Raw genomic sequence first — 17,962 nt, 5'->3', positions numbered from 1 at the left:
TTATTCCTTTCTTTGACTTTGTGTGGTTGTAAGAGGCCGAAGGCGCATCCTTCGGCTCTATTTATACCGTCTCTCCCCACCGCCATCGTAAACCACAGTTATAAATGGAGGGCACCTTAGCCCTATGCCCTATCCTGCCCGCTGCGCAAAGCGACGGAAGGCGTTATGGCGTTCTGAGAATTTTATCATGCCTTCCTTTTCTCTCCAACGGCAAATTTGTCGAGCAGCTCGTCGAGCTACCCGTCCCTGGCTCCGCCTCATACCCCTCGCCTGAGCGCGCTATCGAAGGTTTGGATGTGTTGGTGCGTCAGACGGCCAATCGCTGTCAGCCGTCGTCCGTGCTTTTTCCCACTATAGCGCTATCTCTTTCTCGCGTGTGGTCAATGCTCATGAGTTGCTGTGGCGATCAAAAAAGCCGTTAACAAACATTGCGGCGATGAAGTTGCATTTTCACAAATCAAACAAAAAAAGCGCAATAAGTTCAATTGCTGCAATGTAAAAATGACTAAGGAATCGCCAGCTAACGCTGGAGGGTTTGCTGTGAAACGCGCTGAATCCTAATTCGCATTAACACGTTCATCCCGGCGCTGATTTTCATCAACTTTCCTTTCCACCAGCACCTAGAACGCAGGCTGTAAAGTTCACTGGCAGGCAGTGGGGCCTGCCATCGATCTGAACGTGTTAAGCATTAAGCATAATTTTATTACACTAAGCTTTTGCTTTCGTATGTTGTAGATTACACAGATATGCTGAGCCGTCTGCGCAAGGGTATGAGCGTGCGTGTGTGTGCAAAACTGTCGCCAAATGTGTTTTTTCCGAAATGTCATCGGTCAAAGAAAGGAAGGTGTTCATGAAAGGCGGAAAGACGAATTGAGGCCCCTGTCAATGGTAACTGATGACAGGGAGGAGGGGGTAGTGGCACACAGCTGTTGGGAGATTGAACAGTATACTTAAATTGCCGGCGGGAAGGGGGGTGGCCATGGGACCCCTACGATCATCGGTCACAGGCCCTAAAATTGTAGTCGCCATGGGGGGAGGGGAGGTGCAAATGGTTTTCTCCAGCCACGGAGCCCTAAAGACCATCTTTCCGGGGGCCCTTGTCGCTAATAATCTGTCCACTTGTAGACATACGGCATACTACAGACTAGAGATCTTCGGCGACCACCTAGTCCGCCTATCGTTAGGTCTGCCGCTGGTACATGGCCGTGTTTTTTTATCGTGGAGGTGCATCCTTCCCCCTGCCTGCAGCGTATGCATCGAGCAGGAGACAGTGTGGCAGTATGCAAGTTGCACGCTGGATAGGAGCGGGCCCGCGACACCGCCATCATTCCGCACATCTGCATGTCCGTCGTGGGTTCTAATCGCGTATGAACCGTCCGCCGTAGCAAGGGCTGACTATCCGGCTACGTGGTACTCAAGTCCTGAAAAGGCCGGCATGATCGCGTTGGCTATTACGCCAATAATAATAATAATAATAATAATAATAATAATAATAATAATAATAATAATAATAATAATAATAATAATAATAATAATAAAAAGAACTTAGCGTAGCAGTCCAAACCCGGGTAAGAGTTTGTCTTGACTTTGTTGCTGCCGGACTACCGCTGTGACGAGGCAAATACACGGAATGCACTCGACCAAAACATGAACCTACCGATCCGAACCCATTCCAAGGCATTGCTGGTCAATCGGCGTCACGATACCGACAAGCCAACAAGACGCCCGATCCTGGACGGACTGGTGCAGCACCATATGCGCACCGTAATAAACAAATCCAGAATCCTCTTTTGTATGAATTCAATTCAAGTTTTGTTTCCAGTTGCGTCCGCTAGCTGAATTAGAAATAAATGTGCAATATATCACACGCACGTTTGCTTAGATCGTGTGTCTTTTTACCCCCAATACCCCAATACCCCCAACAGCAGAGCCGATCGCAAAGATGCCAATCCCAATGGTTGTGTTGTCTCTCAGGTAGCGAGATCGAAAATGCATGGACTTTGTAGCCGCAGCGGATGAAAATGTACGCATCAGAATCAAATAGTTTTGAGGTTTCCAAACGCACGCACACAAACACACAAACACGCGCGCGCAAACTCACACACAAACACGCGCGCGCAAACTCACACACAAATACGCGCGCGCAAACTCGCACACACATAACACACACACACACATACGCGCGCGCGCACATGCATGAACGCGCGTACGCCAGCACGCACGCACGCACACACACACGCACGTACGCGCGCCCGCGAGCATGAAAGCGCGCACGCCAGCACGCACCCACGAAAGCACGCTCGCGAGCACGCACCCCCGAAGTCGCGCAAGCACGCACTCCCCCCCCCCCCCCCCCACCCCCCCCCCCCCCCCCCCCCACGCATGATCGATCGGCTACCTTCTCGGTAGAACGGCTGGTTCAGGTTTCTTGTAGCGCATCCTCATCCCTAGCGCCGGGCGGGGTGGGGGATCGCGACATGATAGAGTGAACGGTCACTTTCCCCGCGCTGTGTGTGTGTTTGTTACGAGACCCAAAAACTCGAGACAGATTTCGGCACATTAAAAAAAAAATTTATAGCCACTATACATTGTGCTACATGATGCTTAGAAGGTCGTTGAAGCATCAAACATGTTCAAATTAAAAAATATTAGATTAGTGTTAGACGTTCTCCTACGCTTGTTTTAAATAGGCTTCTTCACCCTCAGTTGGCAGGGGCATCGAATGGTCTCATCAGCAGCGGCACGAAATAAAATAAACCATCAATACACCGATAACACTTTGAATCCCAATCCAGCTTCTCCCACAGCGCCTCAAAGGTCATACACAAATTAATAAATGCTAACACCCACCAATAACAATACTAGTGTTGGCCGTTCCGGTCCGAACCTAGTAAAAAAGTTCCGTTCTTTATGTAGGCCGTTCCGTTCCGATCCTTTATACAAAATCGTTCCGTTCCGTTCATTCCGTTCTTTCCGTTCATTCCGTTCCGTTCCGTTCATTCCGTTCCGTTCATTCCGTTCCGTTCCGTTCATTTCGTTCTTTCCGTTCATTTCGTTCTTTCCGTTCATTCCGTTCCATTCAATTCGTTCTTTCCGTTCACTCCGTTCCGGTCTTTGCCGCTTCAATATTGTCAGCAAGGTGCTATCGTTCGTGCGTTCCGTTCTTTGAAAAAACCGGCTTTGTCCGGCTGTTGCTTGCTGCATGCAAGATACTTGTTCACTCTTTCTCGCACACAGTATGTGTTGCCTGTGCACTCTCCCATGCTCACAGGAATATTCATCACACTTCGTCGCGTCGCGTCGTTTATAAAAATCGTGATAAGCAAAACCAAAAATGGTGTTGCATTTGGTATTATGGTGCAATTTGTAACATCTATTATACTTTTTGTTATAATTTAGCTTATCTTAACTAGACAAATAATTATTATAAAATTTAAATCTGTACTCATATGGCAGAACAGGTGGGAAAAGATGTATTATAATATGTGAGTATGAACAACGAAAAATAAAATGTATTTATTGTTTATGTCACGATATCCACTTGATCTTGGCACTCGGCATGATTCCAATATTTAGCCATTCGATTTGAAACATTCTGTTCCATTCGACAACCGTTTGAGTGCCGTGATGTTGTAAACGATTTATGTGAAAAAAAAACTTTTTGTTTTAAATAGTAAGTGAAATTCAAATAATTAGTCAGTCTCGTGATACAATCGTCAACTCGTACTCAATAACTTCGGCATGGGTAAAAGCCTCGAATGGACCGAGCCCCCATACGCTGGGATGATTATCCTGCTATGGGCATTTAAGTTACTGATAGCCAAGCTTATTAGTGGTTCAGGAAGTCTTTTACCGAAAATGGTCGTCGCATCTAAAAAGTTTAAAAAATGCTAGATAATAAATGCATGCTTTATATTAGCACAGCTGGTACAGCTTACTGGGCATAGGTTGCTCCCATCTAGATTTGGTGATTTCAGAATGATGATTTAAGAAACGCCTTTTCATATCCTGTCTCAAGTAAAAATCCCCCCCCGGATGACAGTTTGGCTTCTAAGCTCTGGGCCGGTTCTTTTGCACCCAGGTTCACGTTCCGTTCTTTTTGAAAAATGAACTAGTTCCGTTCCGTTCCTTTTTTTTAACGAAATTCCCAACACTAAACAATACACAACCGCAATGCACATATGAGTATCAACGCATACACCGCAACAGCCAATCAGCTGGTGGCGGAAGGCACGAGCAGAAGCGCAAGTAAGGCAAGGCAGGGCGAGGGAGGGAGAAGAAGCGGACGAGAAAATGGGCGCCAATATTTTTAAATTTTTTGACCGTTTTTTTTTTTTTTGCTCCGCCGCCATAAATAGTTCGTTCATTTCGCCAACAGATGGCGCTAAACTTGCTCGACCCAGCGCAGGAATCGCTGAAGTCCAGCGCGGGAGACCAGCCAAAATCTGCGCTGGCCAGCGCAGATTTTGGTACATTTCCAGCGCTGGAAACTGCTCGAATTTGCGCAGCGGGTACCAAATTCTGCGCTGGCCAGCGCAGATTTTGGCTGGTCTCCCGCGCTGGACTTCAGCGATTCCTGCGCTGGCCTGCGCAGGGTTAGCGCCGTCTGTTGGAGAAATGGACGAACTATTTTAGGCGGCAGAGCAAAAAAAACGGTCAAAAAATTTAAAATTATTGGCGCCCATTTTCTCGTCCGCTTTTTCTCCCTCCCTCACCCTGCCTTGCCTTACTTGCGTTTCTGCCCGTGCCTTCCGCCGCCAGCTGATTGGGTGTTTGTGGTGTATGCGTTGATTCATATATGTGCATTGCGGTTGTGTATTGTTGTTATTGGTGGGTGATAGCATTTATTAATTTGTGTGTGGCCTTGAGACGCTTTGGGAGAAGCTGGATTGGGATTCAAAGTGTTATCGGTGTATTGATGGTTTATTTTATTTCGTGCCGTTGCTGATGAGACCATTCGATGCCCGTGGCAATCGGGGGTGACGAAGCCTATTTCAAACAAGCATAGGAGAACGTCTAACACTAATCTAATATATTTTTAATTTGAACATGTTTGATGCTTCAACGACCTTCTAAGCATCATGTAGCACAATATCGTTTGCGCTTTCGTGGGTGCGTGCTTGCGTTTGCGCTTTCGCGGGTGCCTGCCCGCGTACACGCGTACGTGCATGTGTGCGTGTGTGTGTGCATGCGTGCATGCTCGCGTGCGTGTGTTTGTGTTTTTGTGTGTGTGTGTGTGCGTGCGTGTGGAAACCCCAAAACTATTTGATTCTGAGGCGTACATTTTCATCCGCTGCGGCTACAAAGTCCATGCATTTTCGATCTCGCTACCTGAGAGACAACACAACCATTGGCATTGGCATCTTTGCGATCGGCTCTGCTGTTGGGGGTATTAAAAAGACACACGATCTAAGCAATCGTGCGTGTGATATGTCGCACATTTCTTTCTAATTCAGCTAGCGGACGCAAGTGGAAACAACATTTTTAATTGAATCCATACAAAAGAGGATTCTGGATTTGTTTATTACGGTGCGCGTATGGTGCTGCACCTGTCCGTCCAGAATCTGGTGGCTTGTTGGTTTGGAGTAGTTATCATGACGCCGGTTGACCGGCAATGCCTTGGAATGGGTTCGGATCGGTAGGTTCATGTTTTGGTCGAGTGCATTCCGTGTATTTGTCTCGTCACAGCGGTAGCCCGGCAGCAACAAAGTCAAGACAAACTCTTACCCGAGTGTGGACTGCTATGCTAAGTTCTTTTTATTATTATTATAATTATTATTATTATTGGCGAAATAGCCAACGCGATCATGCCAGCCATTTCAGGACTTGAGTACCACGTAGCCGGATAGTCACCTCTAGCTACGGCGGACAGTTCATACGCGGTTAGAACCCAAGACGGGCATGCAGATGTGCGGAATGATGGCGTTGCCGCGTGACCGCTCCTATCCAGCGGGTAACTTGCATACTGCCACACTGTCTCCTGCTCGATGCATACGCTGCAGGCAGAGGGAAGGACCCTACGGACAAAGAGCGGGTAATTTTTATCATGGTGTGCGTAAAAACCTAGAGTCAAACCGATGATTTCCTAGGCTTAAAAAAAGGGGAGAGAATCGGTACCACGGTTCTCTCCCGCTCTCATATAAAATACACGGAGCGCTCTCTCGGTTTCCGAGGCTTCTTTTCTTTCAATGTGTGAGTGAAATGTCGAGGCTCTGCAATGGTGTGTGTGTCAACTCTGCCTTTATTCGAAGCTGTCAAATGAGATGTTTACATTTTCATACCGGCAAAATTTCATATACGCGTAGGAGTGATTTTAAACTGTGAAAAGTAAAAGAGTAAAAAAGTTATTAAAAAACATTACAAGGTAACTTTAGTTAAATGTTTATGGTAGAATAATGCCAACTAACCTTTAAATACTGTCTTTCGTAGTTATTTTGGTGCTATATATCAGTGGGTCAGTTTGTTATACCCTGCGAAGGAATAAAAAGAAACAGTGAGTATAAGTTTCATGAATTGTGGTATTAAATGTGAGTGAATATTAAAACATTATAATAAACTGTTGTTATTCATTAGATGTTGACACCGGCAAAGCACGCGCGGCTAAATCCTGAAGGCGAAGAAATGGTACATTCGCATCTGCGTGAACCGTTACTAACCGGTGATGCACCTGTGTCCTATCGGCACGGTTTTACGGGCTAATATACCGTCGGAGCCGTGTATTGCGGCGTCTGCATATGGTGCACAAATGCCGTCATCGATTGCAACAATGCCAAGTTCGACTGGCTCATTATACACCATGACGCCACCAACTTCAGTTGCAGTCACGTCTTCGATTGTGTCTTCAACAAGAATGGCCACAGCAACTTTGCTTCCATCGGGGACATTCATTAGAACGGTTGCACCATCCACGCCTGCGCAGACAACATATGTTGTAGCTTCATCGACTGCGACTACATCAACGGTAGCATCATCTCATTACATCCATTCTGCATGGCGTGCGCCCCCACCGACACCCGCACCCATTTTTTCGATGCAGCCGACCTCAATCAAGTTCCCTTCTGGGACCATAATACGGATGGTTCAACCTGGAGTAAATCCGCAAACCAATCCAACTGTGCCTGTGCCTTCAATTGTAATGCCTTCCACAGCAAGACTTCCATGTGGAAGAACGGTTCAGATCGGCCAACTAGCATTGAATGTGCCGGGTGCATCAGTTATGCATTCGTCTGGTACGGCTACGATTTCGACCGCGCAACCATCGACCAATCCAACCAATCGACCAGCATTGGTGTCTGTGCCTTCGCTGGGAACGTCAATGCTTCCTTATGGAACCACAATCCGTACCATTGTACCATCTGGAACCGTTACATCTCCGTCGACTACAGCAACAGCCCAGTCAGGCACTTCTTACTCGGACGATACATCAGCTTCGACTTCTACAGTGTATGCAACTTCGTTGCAAATGGCTGCATCATCACTTCATTCACCGGTGTCAGCGCTTCGACCTTCCGTTAAACCACTGTCAGGAACGACTAAGGCAACGCCAATCGCATCTTATTCATCTGGTAGAAGTACAGCACCTTCCATTCACATTACTTCAATAGAATTGCTTCCTTCCTTGACCATGACACCACCAGAGTCACCACAAATAAAATCAATCGGGTCAGATTCGACCACATCGCAGCTTGCCGTATCCCGTTGTACGCAGCCATCAACATCCGATATACTCATAAAAGATTCATCGGTTGTGCCTACAAAATCAGAAAGTGGAACAATTACAGAAAACTTACCTACTGCTGCCATAGTGTCGTCGGAAACATCTCAAAATCTGGACTCGAGCATCAGCAGCCTGGAGTCTATGGTAGATATGTTACCAGATTTCGATAGCAATAATGATACGATCCCAAAAAACCAGGAACACATTGCAAACAAGCACACTTGTTGTGCTTTGTGTCAGCGACAACTGCGGAAGAAAAAAAGCAGAGAACTGCAAATATTTGTAATGGTTAGCGAAATTTACAATATTTTGAAGGACAAAAAAAAAGGTAGTCAAAGCACAAATGCTACTAGCATAGAGAAAATTAAGACCGTTGACGAATTTACTGTTTTTGAAGACAATTTGAAGAGGATTTTTTAAATAACATAGCCCAACGCTTGGATGCAGAAATTGATTCTGAAGATGCAAATAGCAGAATGCATAGAGCACTTGATTTACTGTTTGATAAACAGTTCCTTGCTACTTGTAGCTGGTCTGGAAGGGGGAAAACAGAAAACAAACATAAATTCAGTGGCCATACAAACATGTTGCGTTTGTTCCAAGTGATTGCAACTAATCACTTTGGTACAAAGGTAGATTACGCTTATGTAGAAACATATATTCATGGGAAATTAATTATAGCACCAGCAAGAAAGCATATCAATAGTGATAAAAAAAACTGATACCAAACGAAGATTTTATACTCACTAGTCTAAGAGATTTAAAATCGAATAGATGTAAATAGTAAATTAAGTTAATCTTTAGATGTAAGGTATTAAAGCAATTTTGGTGTTTAACAACTTTATGTTAAAATACTATAATCATCTGTGGTATAGGTAATATGAAGTTAGGAACAGTTTTTATTAATTATTATTAGTTATTTAATGAGAACTTTATAAAAAAATATAAACATTTATGAATAAAGCATGCAACTATAAAAAAGCATTTACTATACGAACATGCACTTTTATTTAATGGTTACTTGTTGTTCTGTACAGCTTTTAAGTAAATCAAATTAACATTTTACTATATTTTGTTAGTTGTTGTTAATGTAAAATAATTAAAATGTTACTTTTTATTGTTTTATATTTATTATAATAAAGTATGAAGCATAGGTACAAATACTAAATTGCTATCACTAGTTTTAATTGCAACCATTTTGCATTTTATATCCGAAACAAAAAAAACCATTTCCTCTGTAGAAAGATCGCTTAATTTCGCTTCATATATATCTTTCATCCACTTGGAAGAGTAATATGAGGTAGTTTCACTTATGCAACCAAAAGCCTTACCGCTAATGGTAATATCTGATCCTTCCATTTTGGCACTGCAATATTTAACAATATAGAAATCATGAGTTAGAAACCAATTTGATTGTTCACTTGGATAAAGAGTAATAATTGAGTTAATGTGTACAACTGCCCCATAACGTTTGGATTCAATATAGGGAAATGGGGATTTTTTACTGCTTGACGGACGTGTTGGAATCTGTTCCGATATCCTGTTTGCAGCCTGTACTAAAACATTATGGCCATTTCTTAGGGATCTACCCACATCGTGTAACTTGGCTTCATATCGATACGATGAAAAATTTACAAGTGCTCCAAATTTCTTTACATCTTCGTACACATGCAATAAATTGTGCACATTGCTGGTTATACGATGTTCCCCGTAAAGAGTACCATACTGTTCAACAAACTGTACAAGCAAAACATGTGCAGCTGGCCAATGCTCTCTGTAACATTCCGAAGAGAATAGTGTAATCGCATAATAGTATAACATAAAATGTTCATACTGTTCTTTAGACAACACTTCCTTCAATACTATGAAACTAGCATAGTTCAAAAACATATTGAATTCACTGGCTTTCCAAAAACCAGTATCTTCAATACTACGCAATTTGCGGTGAAATTCTAAAGGGATTTCCACGTTGTCGAGAATATTATTAATTCTGTTTAATGTTTCTTGACTCCATTTGGGACCTCCACCAAACTTGCCGGATTTCCAGCCGTTAATAACCGTGCGTGTAACTCCGAAGTCAATCAGGTGCAATAGGTCAGCAATAATTACATTAACGATGATATCGAAGTGAAGAAGGTCTATAAGTGGCGTTGTTTCCCTGTGATGTTCACCGTATTTAGAATCCTTGAAATCTTGATGCGTTCTCGCTGGTGCGTCAATCCCGGGAAAACACATCACTCTTGCAGTTTTGTCAAATTTTCCTTCAACAGTACATTTCTGGCATCCTTTTTGTGGTTGAAGTAGACCACGCCTGGAAGTAAAAGACGAAAAGAAAAAGAAAATTAATATGTTGCAATGAGTACATGCCAACAATAGGACCGTGCTGTAACACTTTTTTTAAATTTAATAAAGAATATGTTACAATTCAAACGTGTTTTAACAACCTACCTTTTATAAAAGCTCGTACAGGTGAGTCAGCGATGAAAGCCCAAACGCGTACTTCGGTCAGCTTATTGGCGATTTGTATGCCATTCTCCATCAATCCGTTGAGCTCTTTTACAAGCGGTCGTAAGTACTCCTCCACACTTGCAGGTTTTGACTCACCCAAAACATTTCCAACCATTAATACTGGAATTTCAGGTAGCTCTTTAATACTCATTAGTATCGGCAAAAACTGCTTGCGAGAACTTTTGTGTAATGGGAGTCCGTCGATGGAGAAGTTTAACGAAAACTTGCTCACCCGTGGTTGAACATTACCAAATTGTTTCTCCAGAGCTGCTTTTATTCCTGGATACCAAAATTCTCCTCCTGCTATTTGTTATATTTCTTTTCCACACTGCTTCGTTTTAAGCAGTGTTCGCGCGTCTTTGGGCAGCTTATAGCTGGTTATATCGCGTAATATTTCTAACATTGCGTTAATACCCTTATGCGTCTGATAGGTTTTCAAAGCCCAATTTCTGACTCGCTCGGCCACTTCACTGCTACTTGGTTGTGTTTGCTGTGCACTATCAGACGCTGACTGTACTTCGTTTTCCTCGTCGTCGTCGATATTTTCATTCACTTGCATATCGTCACACTCGTCGATATTTATCCAATCATTGATTTGTTCTTCTTCAACGATAAGTTCTTCGACCAGGTATTCGATATATTCTAAATGATCACTTGATGACCGAATGATTGAAGCATCATGCATGTCTCCATCCGATACCACATTTATGTTATGAAGGCCAGATGTACTACATTCGCCCAACGATTCTGCCTCTTCTTGCTTCCTAATATTTTCGATGATTTTATACATCGAGCCTGTTTCACGCTTCCTTTTTGCTGCCATTGTAACAATACACACAATCCTCGTTAATGCACCACAAATAATTTGTTTCACACTAATCACAGTTTAACTTCACAACTTTAAGGAATATGACTGTTTTAGTCCGCACGTAGTGACTGTCCGAATGTATTTGACTAACGAACATTATTTGTTTTCTTTTATAAGCGCGGTAAGCGGTAAACAAAACGATATTACGATACATCTTAACAGGTATTTATTTTATATCTGAACAATAGGTAAAATTAAATTAACATGCACCTTTTCACAGGGTAAGGATGATTTTAGAATAGGTAGATTATTTTCAAAACAGAGCTAGCACACAATTTAAAACAGGTACCATAGGGTACAAGAAATTTCGCAATTTAAATAAACACAACACGAACGAAATTTATACAACATATGCACGACAATACCACCGGGGTACAAGCACGCAATTTAAACAAAAACGCCACACACACGAAATTATACCACGACCACCAGAGGCAAGCGAATATAGTTATTTTCTAAACTATACCATAATATAAAATAATGAAATCTTACAGGTATACATCTATATTTCAAAGCACTTACAATAAAATAAACAAACACTTACCATATTCATATTTCTTACCTACGTAAGTTCACAAAACAGATTGCATCACAGGAGACTCGTAAAACGCTGCTGCACACGAACAAAAGCACACACTTAATTTATTTCACAAACCTCCCGAACTAGGATTGCTGAAGCACACACTTTTACCATTTCCTAAAGCATTAGAACTAGGAAAACTTAACTTTTCAACACTAAAATAAACTTACTTAAAAATTACAAGCGCAGACGCAACCGGCTGAAATGAAACAACTTCGCCAAGTGTCAACTTGTTGGTGTCGTTGAAAAATTATTGCGGTAGCCAGAGTGAGAAAGCTCAGAGTGCTTTGATTATAACTTGTAAAAGCAAGACGGGAAAACGAGGATTCCGCTGCGAGCGGATCAAACTGAGCGAGCTGGCCGAAAATGAACGCACACATTTCCACATGTGTAACTGTGTTAGTGCCAAAACTGTGTCGAAACCAAAACGCGCTCTCGCCTCCGTGTATTTCACACCGATTCTCCGCGGAGCTCGCTTAGGGCGGTGGCAACGCTCATCGGATGCGATTTTATCGGACGTGATTTATATGGGATTTGACAGATAACGTCGGACGTGCGATTTCGTCGTCCGACGTTATCTGTCAAATCCCATATAAATCTCGTCCGATAAAATCGCATCCGATTAGCGTTGCCACCGCCCTTAACTCTAGGTTTTTACACACACCATGATAAAATATCCCGCTCTTTGTCCGTAGGGCGATGCACCTCCACGATAAAAAAACACCGTCATGAACCAGCGGTGGACCTAACGGTAGGCGGACTAGGCGGTCGCCGAAGATTTCTAGTCTGTAGTATGTCGTATGTCTACAAGTGGACAGAGTATTAGCGACAAGGGCCCCCGGAAAGATGGTCGTTGGTGCCCCGTGGCTGGAGAACCATCTGTACTCTCACACCCCCCACCCCCACCCCACCCCTCATGCCGGCAACAATTTTAGGGCCTGTGACCGATGATCGTTGGGGTTCCATGGCCACCCCCCCTCCATCCGCCTGCAATTTAAGTATAATGTTCAATCTATCTCCCAACAGCTGTGTGCCAGTATCCCCTCCTCCCGTTCATCAGTTACCATTTACAGAGGCCTCAACTCGTCTTTCCGCCTTTCATGAACACCTTCCTTTCCGATGGATCATAACATTCTGGAAGAAAACACATTTTGCACACACACGCACACTCACACCGATGCCCAGACGGCTCAGTATATCTGTGTAATCTATACCATACGAAATCAAAAGTTAAGTGTAACAAAGTTATGCTTAATGCTTAACACGTTCAGTTCGATGGCAGGCCCCAGGGACTGCCAGTGGACTTTCCAGTATGCCGGTTTTACATTCAGCTTACGTTCTAGATGTTGGTGGAACGGAAAGCTGATGAAAATCAGCTAAGGGCTGAACGTGTTAATGCGAATTAAGGTTTTGCGCGTTGCACAGCAAACCCTCCAGCGTGAGCTGGCGATTCCTTAGTCATTTTTATATTGCAGTGTTTGAACTCATTGCGCTTTTTTGGTTTGATTTGTGAAAATGCAACTTCATCGCCGCAATGTTTGTTAACGGGTTTTTAAGCGCCACAACAGCTCGCGAGCATTGACCACACGCGAGAAAGAGATAGCGCTATGGAGGGAAAAAGCACGGACGACGGTTGACAGCGATTGGCCGTCTAGCGCATTGCAACACATCCGAACCTTCGACAGCGCGCACAGGCGAGGGGTATGAGGCGGAGCCAGGGAACCGACGAGCTGCTTGACAAATTTGCCGTTGGAGGGAAAAAGAAGGCATAAGAAAATTCTCCGAATGCCATGATTTCTTCAGTCGCTTTGCGCAGCGGGGCTGAAAAGCTGAAAGTTTAGCCTACCAACTTAAAACGGAAAGGACCCCATTAACCGTTTTTAACTTTCTCTTATGGATTTTTCGCAAATAGACTGTTCGTTTAGTAGTGGTAGGCGCTGTAGTAGCACCAGCGCAGATTTTGGTACATTTCCAGCGCTGGAAACTGCTCGAATTTGCGCAGCGGGTACCAAATTCTGCGCTGGCCAGCGCAGATTTTGGCTGGTCTCCCGCGCTGGACTTCAGCGATTCCTGCGCTGGCCTGCGCAGGGTTAGCGCCGTCTGTTGGAGAAATGGACGAACTATTTTAGGCGGCAGAGCAAAAAAAACGGTCAAAAAATTTAAAATTATTGGCGCCCATTTTCTCGTCCGCTTTTTCTCCCTCCCTCACCCTGCCTTGCCTTACTTGCGCTTCTGCCCGTGCCTTCCGCCGCCAGCTGATTGGGTGTTTGTGGTGTATGCGTTGATTCATATATGTGCATTGCGGTTGTGTATTGTTGTTATTGGTGGGTGATAGCATTTATTAATTTGTGTGTGGCCTTGAGACGCTTTGGGAGAAGCTGGATTGGGATTCAAAGTGTTATCGGTGTATTGATGGTTTATTTTATTTCGTGCCGTTGCTGATGAGACCATTCGATGCCCGTGGCAATCGGGGGTGACGAAGCCTATTTCAAACAAGCATAGGAGAACGTCTAACACTAATCTAATATTTTTAATTTGAACATGTTTGATGCTTCAACGACCTTCTAAGCATCATGTAGCACAATATCGTTTGCGCTTTCGTGGGTGCGTGCTTGCGTTTGCGCTTTCGCGGGTGCCTGCCCGCGTACACGCGTACGTGCATGTGTGCGTGTGTGTGTGCATGCGTGCATGCTCGCGTGCGTGTGTTTGTGTTTTTGTGTGTGTGTGTGTGCGTGCGTGTGGAAACCCCAAAACTATTTGATTCTGAGGCGTACATTTTCATCCGCTGCGGCTACAAAGTCCATGCATTTTCGATCTCGCTACCTGAGAGACAACACAACCATTGGCATTGGCATCTTTGCGATCGGCTCTGCTGTTGGGGGTATTAAAAAGACACACGATCTAAGCAATCGTGCGTGTGATATGTCGCACATTTCTTTCTAATTCAGCTAGCGGACGCAAGTGGAAACAACATTTTTAATTGAATCCATACAAAAGAGGATTCTGGATTTGTTTATTACGGTGCGCGTATGGTGCTGCACCTGTCCGTCCAGAATCTGGTGGCTTGTTGGTTTGGAGTAGTTATCATGACGCCGGTTGACCGGCAATGCCTTGGAATGGGTTCGGATCGGTAGGTTCATGTTTTGGTCGAGTGCATTCCGTGTATTTGTCTCGTCACAGCGGTAGCCCGGCAGCAACAAAGTCAAGACAAACTCTTACCCGAGTGTGGACTGCTATGCTAAGTTCTTTTTATTATTATTATAATTATTATTATTATTGGCGAAATAGCCAACGCGATCATGCCAGCCATTTCAGGACTTGAGTACCACGTAGCCGGATAGTCACCTCTAGCTACGGCGGACAGTTCATACGCGGTTAGAACCCAAGACGGGCATGCAGATGTGCGGAATGATGGCGTTGCCGCGCGACCGCTCCTATCCAGCGGGTAACTTGCATACTGCCACACTGTCTCCTGCTCGATGCATACGCTGCAGGCAGAGGGAAGGACCCTACGGACAAAGAGCGGGTAATTTTTATCATGGTGTGCGTAAAAACCTAGAGTCAAACCGATGATTTCCTAGGCTTAAAAAAAGGGGAGAGAATCGGTACCACGGTTCTCTCCCGCTCTCATATAAAATACACGGAGCGCTCTCTCGGTTTCCGAGGCTTCTTTTCTTTCAATGTGTGAGTGAAATGTCGAGGCTCTGCAATGGTGTGTGTGTCAACTCTGCCTTTATTCGAAGCTGTCAAATGAGATGTTTACATTTTCATACCGGCAAAATTTCATATACGCGTAGGAGTGATTTTAAACTGTGAAAAGTAAAAGAGTAAAAAAGTTATTAAAAAACATTACAAGGTAACTTTAGTTAAATGTTTATGGTAGAATAATGCCAACTAACCTTTAAATACTGTCTTTCGTAGTTATTTTGGTGCTATATATCAGTGGGTCAGTTTGTTATACCCTGCGAAGGAATAAAAAGAAACAGTGAGTATAAGTTTCATGAATTGTGGTATTAAATGTGAGTGAATATTAAAACATTATAATAAACTGTTGTTATTCATTAGATGTTGACACCGGCAAAGCACGCGCGGCTAAATCCTGAAGGCGAAGAAATGGTACATTCGCATCTGCGTGAACCGTTACTAACCGGTGATGCACCTGTGTCCTATCGGCACGGTTTTACGGGCTAATATACCGTCGGAGCCGTGTATTGCGGCGTCTGCATATGGTGCACAAATGCCGTCATCGATTGCAACACTGCCAAGTTCGACTGGCTCATTATACACCATGACGCCACCAACTTCAGTTGCAGTCACGTCTTCGATTATGTCTTCAACAAGAATGGCCACAGCAACTTTGCTTCCATCGGGGACATTCATTAGAACGGTTGCACCATCCACGCCTGCGCAGACAACATATGTTGTAGCTTCATCGACTGCGACTACATCAACGGTAGCATCATCTCATTACATCCATTCTGCATGGCGTGCGCCCCCACCGACACCCGCACCCATTTTTTCGATGCAGCCGACCTCAATCAAGTTCCCTTCTGGGACCATAATACGGATGGTTCAACCTGGAGTAAATCCGCAAACCAATCCAACTGTGCCTGTGCCTTCAATTGTAATGCCTTCCACAGCAAGACTTCCATGTGGAAGAACGGTTCAGATCGGCCAACTAGCATTGAATGTGCCGGGTGCATCAGTTATGCATTCGTCTGGTACGGCTACGATTTCGACCGCGCAACCATCGACCAATCCAACCAATCGACCAGCATTGGTGTCTGTGCCTTCGCTGGGAACGTCAATGCTTCCTTATGGAACCACAATCCGTACCATTGTACCATCTGGAACCGTTACATCTCCGTCGACTACAGCAACAGCCCAGTCAGGCACTTCTTACTCGGACGATACATCAGCTTCGACTTCTACAGTGTATGCAACTTCGTTGCAAATGGCTGCATCATCACTTCATTCACCGGTGTCAGCGCTTCGACCTTCCGTTAAACCACTGTCAGGAACGACTAAGGCAACGCCAATCGCATCTTATTCATCTGGTAGAAGTACAGCACCTTCCATTCACATTACTTCAATAGAATTGCTTCCTTCCTTGACCATGACACCACCAGAGTCACCACAAATAAAATCAATCGGGTCAGATTCGACCACATCGCAGCTTGCCGTATCCCGTTGTACGCAGCCATCAACATCCGATATACTCATAAAAGATTCATCGGTTGTGCCTACAAAATCAGAAAGTGGAACAATTACAGAAAACTTACCTACTGCTGCCATAGTGTCGTCGGAAACATCTCAAAATCTGGACTCGAGCATCAGCAGCCTGGAGTCTATGGTAGATATGTTACCAGATTTCGATAGCAATAATGATACGATCCCAAAAAACCAGGAACACATTGCAAACAAGCACACTTGTTGTGCTTTGTGTCAGCGACAACTGCGGAAGAAAAAAAGCAGAGAACTGCAAATATTTGTAATGGTTAGCGAAATTTACAATATTTTGAAGGACAAAAAAAAAGGTAGTCAAAGCACAAATGCTACTAGCATAGAGAAAATTAAGACCGTTGACGAATTTACTGTTTTTGAAGACAATTTGAAGAGGATTTTTTAAATAACATAGCCCAACGCTTGGATGCAGAAATTGATTCTGAAGATGCAAATAGCAGAATGCATAGAGCACTTGATTTACTGTTTGATAAACAGTTCCTTGCTACTTGTAGCTGGTCTGGAAGGGGGAAAACAGAAAACAAACATAAATTCAGTGGCCATACAAACATGTTGCGTTTGTTCCAAGTGATTGCAACTAATCACTTTGGTACAAAGGTAGATTACGCTTATGTAGAAACATATATTCATGGGAAATTAATTATAGCACCAGCAAGAAAGCATATCAATAGTGATAAAAAAAACTGATACCAAACGAAGATTTTATACTCACTAGTCTAAGAGATTTAAAATCGAATAGATGTAAATAGTAAATTAAGTTAATCTTTAGATGTAAGGTATTAAAGCAATTTTGGTGTTTAACAACTTTATGTTAAAATACTATAATCATCTGTGGTATAGGTAATATGAAGTTAGGAACAGTTTTTATTAATTATTATTAGTTATTTAATGAGAACTTTATAAAAAAATATAAACATTTATGAATAAAGCATGCAACTATAAAAAAGCATTTACTATACGAACATGCACTTTTATTTAATGGTTACTTGTTGTTCTGTACAGCTTTTAAGTAAATCAAATTAACATTTTACTATATTTTGTTAGT

General features: G+C 43.5%; 2 long non-coding RNA genes across 3 annotated transcripts; both read right to left on the bottom strand.

The window, feature by feature from the left end:
- Positions 1-6,221: 6,221 nt before the first annotated feature.
- Positions 6,222-11,984, bottom strand: LOC121601057. 2 transcript variants are annotated; one of them, XR_006005980.1, is made up of 4 exons: positions 11,656-11,984; positions 7,791-7,987; positions 6,408-6,470; positions 6,222-6,318 (listed from the first exon to the last, which is right to left on the bottom strand). It is a non-coding gene; the product is annotated as an uncharacterized LOC121601057 (long non-coding RNA). The 2 variants fall into 2 exon arrangements; XR_006005979.1 differs by having other exon boundaries at positions 11,638-11,972.
- A 3,402-nt stretch (positions 11,985-15,386) lies between these two features.
- Positions 15,387-17,282, bottom strand: LOC121601056. Its single transcript, XR_006005978.1, has 4 exons — positions 17,269-17,282; positions 16,956-17,128; positions 15,573-15,635; positions 15,387-15,483 (listed from the first exon to the last, which is right to left on the bottom strand). It is a non-coding gene; the product is annotated as an uncharacterized LOC121601056 (long non-coding RNA).
- Positions 17,283-17,962: the final 680 nt, after the last annotated feature.

Source organism: Anopheles merus, unplaced genomic scaffold (assembly GCF_017562075.2).
Source record: "Anopheles merus strain MAF unplaced genomic scaffold, AmerM5.1 LNR4000021, whole genome shotgun sequence".
NCBI classification, from domain to species: Eukaryota; Metazoa; Arthropoda; class Insecta; order Diptera; family Culicidae; genus Anopheles; species Anopheles merus.
Note: the sequence above shows the minus strand (reverse complement) of the source record. Positions and strands in the feature narration are given on the sequence as shown.